This window comes from Halyomorpha halys, unplaced genomic scaffold (genome assembly GCF_000696795.3).
Source record: "Halyomorpha halys isolate HHAL.00 unplaced genomic scaffold, Hhal_1.1 Scaffold249.1, whole genome shotgun sequence".
In the NCBI taxonomy this organism is placed as follows: domain Eukaryota; kingdom Metazoa; phylum Arthropoda; class Insecta; order Hemiptera; family Pentatomidae; genus Halyomorpha; species Halyomorpha halys.
Genome location: NW_027104890.1, coordinates 1,214,267 through 1,223,358, shown reverse-complemented (window position 1 = coordinate 1,223,358; position 9,092 = coordinate 1,214,267). Strand labels below are relative to the sequence as shown.

Sequence of the window (9,092 nt, the reverse complement as noted above, 5' to 3'; positions counted from 1 at the left end):
TATATATTTATAAACATATAGAATTGAATTGACATGTCTGGTTTATCAACTGGAACCATATCCGTAAGGCTAATAATAAGTAATAATTACTACAGAAGAGGCAGAAAAGAACAATTGAGATTTTTTAGGAATTTATAAAGTGGCTTATATTATACATATCTATTCAATACAATATTATTATTGTTATTGCAACTTATCGGATGACATAATTTAACACGTTTGTTAGAATTATGCAATCCTCATTTAAAACTAGTTTTGTCATAGCCTTGGTTGGGAATTGTTGAATGAAAATAATATTATGTTCTTTATGCATACCTACCATTTTGGAGTCGGACCTATAAATCGGTGATTACTACAAATACATACGTTGTTATTATTTAATTAAATTATGGATTTACTTACACCTTATTTATATATTCAACATACTAGATATACATATACTTAATAGCAACTGATTATAGTGTTTATTATAACTTGATAAACATAAGGGTTGTATTGTTGATTTAATAGCAGTATGATTGGTTACATAAATACTATTAATCAGGTAATAATTTACCAAATACACAGATTATTGTTATTGTTAATATTAGTCAATGATAGTGTACCTATATAGGGTGTGCTGATTGCTTGATGTGTTTAAGTTATATCCGTAATAATATCCCGTTTAATTATTTCATAAACATCTATATTAATTATTAATTTATTGATACAATAAGTATCTAATTAAACTATTGTAATATTGATATTATGCACCGTGATTGCCTATTGAATGGAGGTCAATTGTCACGTTCTATATTCCGATCACTTAAAATCCGTAAATATGTCATGCAAACTATTTTTTCCTTTCTGATTTCTATCCGTTTTTCCTTTTCTCTGTCTTCTCCCTAAATTTGAAAATCAGAATATTTAATTAATCATAAGATTAATATTTTTTCGTTATAAAAATTAAATTAACCTTTATGATTATAATTAAGCGATATTTACAAATTTATTTGGTAATTAAAATATTGAATCATCTGATCAAAAACTATACCACTATATATCTGCAATTAAATTAGGTATTAATATTACTACCTATACATCTATAACTTATTCTAAATTGATTATTTACTTTTACATATCCTAGGTTCGATGACTTTGTGGAAAATTCAACCTAATTTATTAAGGATAGTAATTTAAGATATTTTTTTATCTATGAGAATAATGGATTACAATGAACATAATATTTAAATGGAATAAATTACAATATTGATTTATTGAACAAATAAATGAGGCTCTGGATCACAAAACATGGTAACTGAAAAAATGAGAACTTTTACAAAATGTCTGTTAGTTACAATGTTTTACCTTACCACTTTTCTAAAGGATTCTGTGAAGCCGAACAAACTTCCATTCACAATAAAATTCATATAGAATTTTGCAAATTACAAAGAAGGGATCGATAGAAATCTATAATCATGGATATTTATTTATTTTAAAGGGGTTCTATCAATTTAAATTATTTACACTAAATATACAAATTAATAAAAGCTAATAATTTATAGTGATATCCACTTATTTAGTTTTTTATCTGTTGTTAAACACTTTCATTATTAAATGTTTATAATGATGAAATGTAAGTTAATGTTTAATATAAAAGTAGAAATAATTTGGAAAAATATATTGAATTTTAAATAATCTTAGACTCAGTGAGTTAAATAAAGGCGATTTAAGATAACTTATAATAGTTATTTGGTGTTGGTTGTATTAAGTTTTATAATTGAATTAATGCATAGTTTTTCTTTATTTTCTCGTAATAAATTCATTATTGAACCAGTCTATTAATATTAAAAATTATTAGTACGATTACAAAATTATGTACCATCTAGGGATCGATGCATTGATATAAACAATTCCAAAATAAATTCACACCAATAAGTTATGGAATTTTTGCATATAAAATATTTCTATTGCTAAATAAAAATAATTTCCATCCCTTCATCGTGAATAAATAATATTAAAAAGCGAAATATTTTGAATTGATATATTTTTAAAAAGCATATTTCATTCTTAACCAATGTAATAAAATTAATTGTGAAATTTATATTTCATTTTTTCTTACATTTTCTACCACGATTTTAATTTTACAAGATTTTGTACCGAAATATTCATTTACTTAATTCATCATTATTAATAAATGTACAGTAAGACAAAAGGGATGGAATTCATGGCCTGTTAAAGTTTTTAAAACTATTTCAAACATAATGATCCGATTTTTTAAAATATAACCAATAATACGAAATCTAAGTGGAAATAGTCCTTCGGAGGCCATAATTATAAATTACACTTAGTAGTAATTCTTATTAGAGATAGAAATTTTGAAAGAACATTGAATATTTTACTGTTATTTGATAGTGAGAATAAATTTGAGAACTGTTTCTTATGAGACGGGAAGCTTGCGGTGACCATAAAAAGATGTATCTGAGGGAGCAATTAGGATGTTGTGCGGACTGTAAAGGACATCAACGGAATCAATCTTGCACATTACATTTCTTTGTAATGGTCGTCAAGCACAACTTGATTGAGAATTTCTGACCAAGGTATTGTAGAAAACATAATCCACCTAGCACTTACCAAGAACTTAAAACTTTTCTACGATCCCCTTTTCTTAGTAAAGTACCCAACGGGAATTCTTATCAGTATTATAACAAAGAGAATATTACCTTAAACTTAAGGGTTTAATAAAGCGATTCTTAACCCGTTGTTTAAAAATATGTGTTGATGAGAAGAGTCTATTAGTACAAGAGCCCAAGAAGGGAAAAAAGGCAGTTATCTCAACCCAATTTTTGATTACTTTAATGAAACCTATGTATAATTAATAGTCAAAATTGATGAGTCTGCCAAGTATAGGTAAGGGGAATAAAAAATGGCGGCTGTTTCAAAGTGATAAAAAAAACTAATTTTTCATTCGGAGCTCTATATCTTAAAAAGTAGGAACAACACAAGAAAACCTAAGAGAACGTCATTTAAAGAAGAGTAAATTTGCTCAAATATGAGCCCTAATAAAGTTATTTACGTAAAATAGTTTTCGAGATATAGATTTTTAAAAAGCAACATTTCATAAAAATGTTGTATGGGACATACTAAAAGATCAGTAGTTAGTGAATTAATTTTGAAAAATTTATATCTTAAAAGCCATTTGAAGTACAGATGTCTATTAACACTCAAATTAAAGCTAGTTTAATGAGCTATAAAGTAGTTTATAATGTTTATCTTCGAGTAGGAGTAATAGTTTACATGAAATTTGCTAAAATAAATTGATTTATAGTTGTTCGGACAAATTTTCATTTGCCAAATTTATATTCATATGTGAATATCATAAAGACTACTACCCCTACGAAGATAAGTGTCATAAACTGCTTAATAGTAAGTTAAACTTCCTTTATTTTGAGTGTTGGCAGACATATGTGCGTCTTATGGATCTAGAGATATATTTTTAAAAAATCCAACATTTCATACGAAGAACTAGAAATTAACATTTTGTGAGTTTATTTTGTCAAATATCATAAAAACTACTACTTCTACAAAGATAAACATAATTGACTATTTTGTAGTAAATTTAGCTAGCTTTAATTTGAGCGCTGGCAGACATCGGTACGTCCAATGGTTTCTGAAATAAAGTTTTTCATAAATAAAATTTATTGTCCGAACTACTGTAAATCAATTTATTTAAGAAAATGTCATGAAACCTACTATTCCTACGAAGATAAAGGATAACTATAAACTTCTTTATAGTCTATTAAACTAGCTTTAATTTGAGTGCTAGTAGACATTTGTACGTCACATAGTTCCTGAGATATAGATTTCTCAAAATAAATTAACTAACTACTAATCTTTCAGTAGATTTTTAGGAAATTTTGCTTTTTAAATAGCTGTATCTCGAGAACTATTGGACGTAAATAGCTCTTTTAGGCCTAATATCTCAGCAAATTTACTCTTCTTTAAATAATGTTCTCTTAAATTTTCTAGTGTTGGTAGTTTTTAAGATATAGAGCTCCGAATGAAAAATCAATGTTTTTAAGGTTTTGAAACAGCCGCCATTTTTTAATCCCCCTACCTATACTTGGTAGACTCATCAATTTTGACTAGTAATTGTACATAGCTTTCATTGAAGTAATCAAAAATTGGGGTTAGATAACTGCCTTTTTTTCTTCCCGGCTCTTGTACTATATGACTTTACTGTCAGATTGCGTTGTCACATATTAATGTTGTTCACCAAATCAAACTTTACAGACTGAATATTATTATATATATAATTTGTAATGGAACAGGTGAACTAGTTGATCGGATAAATGATAAATTGCCATGGGTTCTGTCATCTATTTATACAAAACGCATTATAAACTATAACAGATGAATGTACTCAAAAACTGAAAAAGTATTCTGATTTGTTGCGTTAAAATACGGTAATATGCACTTCATACAAATCAGAACATACTAAATTGACTAAGGACAATCAAGTCGAAGATGATACTTTCTGTTAGGGATTTGAAATACCATCAACTTCAATAATAATCCTGAAATTAACTTTTAGAAGAATGACAGAAAGATGATTATTGAGAGTTAATAATGTATATTTTCACATATATAAACATAGTTAAAGGTTCAAATAATGCATCGGCTGTTCTGTACATCTAAATAAGTACTAATATACCAAAATATATAATTGGGCAATAGTCAGAAAAGTGTGAAATAATAAATTTAAACTTAAAGCGTGGTGTCTGTCCGTCAGCCCGAAATCATATTACTTACTCAATGGTTTAAAATGTATTTGTATATTCTGAATTTATAAACAAACCAACAGTTTTCATAAGGGTAGTGTGTTGATTATTTTTATATTAGGCTTATATACTTTATCTATTTATGATTCATCACAGCTTAGAGATTTAACCATTAAATAAACTATGAATTATATAATAAATATCTAACATTCAAATCAGTTTTGTATGAATAATTGATAATTTTGAATTACATTAAATAATCGTTATGATTATAATATAATAATATCATATTATTTAATTGTTTGTATAAGGGGGTATTGTTTGTATAATTTACATCATTTAATAGTTCGATACAGTGTGTGTGCATGTTTGAACGGCCAAGATCAAATACGAAGAGCCATAAGGAACTGAAATTAAGGTGGGTATATACCTGGGATGTGACGGCTACTTTTCCGATAAAATCAACCGGTCAGAAGTGCCACTATATAGAATCGATTTTTCACATTTCTCAATTTTTTCGAAATTGGCAACATCAGCTAAGGCTTATCTACATTGAAATAGTCTATGATGTATTTTAAAATCTCCTGCATTACTTTTAATTTTGTTTATTAGAAAAAAAAATAAACAGTTCTCATTGGTAACAATAATAAGAAATAGATAAAGAATTAATAATAATAATTATAAGAATAACTAAAGGAGAAAAAAGAGACATCCAATTCGAACGGGAAAAACCGATACCGCCTAGCTGTATTATCTTTTATTAAACTTGTATTTTTGGGAGAAACGAAATGCTTAATAACATTTAATTCTAATTTTCAAATAATTAAAAAAATAATTCACCTGGCGGGCTTAGAAAAAATATTTGGTAACACATAACTGTATTGTGGTTATACTATTGAAACTATTTGGACCGGGTTACGTAGTTGGTCAGGTAAAATATTTTTTTGTGAATATCTACGAAAATTTGTATTTAAGGGTTTTGATGGTTCAATATATGGATGGATTGGTTTTTCCTATATTTTTAACTTAATACCCACATAATACCCATTTTCGAATAATGAAAAGTTCTTAAACAATGACTTTCAGTAACAGAAATATATTACATCTAAAACTTTTAAATTACCAAATCGTTGCTTTATCTTCACAATGGAATTACTAATAACATTTTTTTTATTTTGTAATAGATGTATTCTGCAGGTTGTTCTGTAGACTATAATCGAACATCTAATGTAGATAAAGTTATTTTTTATTGTAAAGGTTTTATTAAATTATCTATTATGCAAGTGAAAATTGAAAGTTCGAAAAATGTAATTTTATTTCAAATCTTAGGAAAAATAAATATTAAATTTTCAACTATTAAAATAGTTGACAATTTTAAAATGCCGAAGTATCATATCTGAAATTACTTATTAAATTTCCTTATATTTTCAATTGTATTTTTTTTAAATAAGGTTCAAACTCAAAATATATGAAGTTAGGTTAATATTCAAAGGATTATTTTAATTTACAAAAAAAAAATTAAAATTAAAAATGATTATATGCCATGTAGTTAGAAAAGGTGGGTAAAAGGGAGAAGATAACTTTAATTCTTTACCAACACGGGTAAAAATATACTAATCAAAGCATTTTTGACTGTATGTTTTTGCCAATTATTAAAGTACAATGAAAATTAGTTACATCTAGTGGTGTAAATAACAAAATTAAAAAAAGTACATTTTTTCTTCCTCCCCACATGTGAGGAAAACGGGGACCCAACTTTAATTCAATTTTAAAGATAATTATAACTTTAATCTATCTAATGGAATCTTGTTACAAAGAAATCAAATTGCAGAAGAGTTGTGAGTTAAAACGCTTAAATACTAAACATCGTGTCCAGCCTTTATCGTTTTTTATTTGTTTTGTACAAAAAATTTTGTTCTCAAACAATTATTTCAAATTGAACTTTTTCATAAAAATATTAGAAGAAATTTTCTCATCATGCCTTCAAGTACGCTTTTGGGCTATGTTACGGCTAGATGCAAACGGTTCAGTAAAAACTTCATTTATACACATCTTTTTTTTAGCTAATATATATTCTATTCAGTGGTAGAGAAACTAAGAATATGTAAGCAGTCGTTAACGAACATTACATTGAGTAATATCTTCTGTTATAGTTTCTCGCAGACATATTGTCCTTCAGCGTTTTATCCCACCTCCATGTTTTACCCTAACTTCACCTTCCTACCAATTAACTAAATTATTTACTCAATTAAATCAACATAGGACTGTTTTTATTTAAATAAAAAAAAAAAAAAAAGCGAAAATATATAGGATATTAAATTCGACAACACTTTGTTGAATGAAAAAAGTTTGTGATTTTTTTTTTTTTTCTTGAGACAGTTTTGCTTAACTCCGTTCTTTCCCAAAACCAACACAGACAGGTGCTTAGATTGGCGTATCTATTGTATGACCCTCAGAAAGGCTAGAAGTCAGCCCTGATGGATTGACACTAACACGGAAGACCGGGACGTGAGAGGAAGAGAACAGACCACCAAGAGCTAAGCCGAAGAGGGAGGCTGAGGTCATGCTTCATCCTTTGTTAGCTGCAAGGCTTTGTGGTCAGTGTAGTGACAGTGGGAGATCACACTAATGCTCCAAATAATAGTCACTAAGAAAACCTTAGTTAGGCTAACTGGCTTGTTCAATGGACTGGAATTGTAGTTCATTGTAACCTCATAGGAGGGTGAAATATTTCTTAATGGAGATGTCAATTGCTATATTATTTTATCTCTGCATTATTTAGAATATCCTTTGGACTGAGACACCATTTATTTATGACATTATATTAATTATTATTATTATAACAGTTATAATAAAAAAAATAATATAGTGCTAAATAACACGAGTAATCTGATATCCAAAGTGTTCTTTCTTATTTACTAACTAATATGTTACTCGTTTAGTAATATGACAAAACTAGTGTAATAATAAATAAATTATTAATATCTGCTTTCTCACAATATTTGGACATTATAGACTATCGGAGACTATAATGAGAAAAAAACGAAAAAGTGCACTAAAACGAACACACAATCCTGCAGTACGAACCTAGATGTGAAATAAAACGCCAAAATATTGCTATAATCAACTTTATTGTTTAACTTATAATATTAACACAGGGAAAGATTAAGTTAGATAATCAAATCAAATTAAATTCGCTCTCTTATGGAAAAAACTAATAATAAATTCGCTACATTTATGGAAAAAAATACATTAAAAAACAAATCTGATTAAAAACCTAAAAATTGAAGAGCTATGAGGAAGCTAATTGTATTCCTATTATAAAGGGTGGAATTAAATTTTTATACTTCTTATAACTACCTCCTTTTTAAGTTTTAGAAAAAGGTGCTACGTAGAAAGGAGAATTTAAAATAATTTTTTCAAACAAAGTTTCCTTAAACATTTATATAGCATATTATTCAGCATTTCAATGTAAATTGTGCATTGATTTAGGCATTTACCATTGACCAAAAAGCTAACAATTGATAAGACAATTTACAAAAACTTGAAGAAGTTTTAATTAAAATTTATTAGTATATTCATATTAATAAGATCAATTGATTATTTTTTAAGTTTTTATGTAAAATAATACAATGATATAAATAGACCTAACTCTATTTTTGTATTAAATTAAAATATACAATGTTGTACATTAGTACGTTATATTTCATTGATTTTTCACAGGATGTGCCGCAAACAACCAATTCAGATAACATCATCCTCAACAGCAAAACATTCTAATATTTCTGTTCGAAATAGATATCACATTTTAGCAATGTTAATCTAAAAAATATCAATCTTTTTTAGTGAAAGATTTTGACATTAAGGGAATTTATTAAATAGAACATATAAATTTTATATCGATATCGGTATTCGACTATCTTATTAATATCGATATCAAAATTTGGCAACGAATTTCTAGTAATGTTTAATTAAAATATCGATATTTCAGTAGTGCAAGGTTTTGAAATTTTATGGTGAAGGTTTTAAAAAAAAATAGTTATATTTTACTGTATTGTTTCCTATCGATATAACAAACATCAAATTTAACTAAGGTTAAGCTCATTATCAAAACATTAAAATATTTCTGTTTGATTTTTATATCAATCTTTGGCAACCCAATTTTAAGAATATTTAATCATTTTTGATTTCAAGTTTCATTAATATAAACCTATCAAGAGGAAAAGATGGTCGGGGAGGGGTAGTGCGGTCAGCAGAACACAAATAAACAAAAGATTATTTATTTGTGCCGACGCTTCGATCTGATTTTGAGGAACTCATCAGAGAGTTATA

At 27.1% G+C, this 9,092-nt stretch overlaps 1 protein-coding gene across 1 annotated transcript in view; it reads left to right on the top strand.

Annotated features, from left to right (window-relative positions):
* Positions 1 to 9,092, top strand: part of LOC106680168 (forkhead box protein C2) — a gene marked incomplete at its 5' end in the record, with an annotated part of 32,036 nt that overhangs the window by 2,994 nt on the left and 19,950 nt on the right.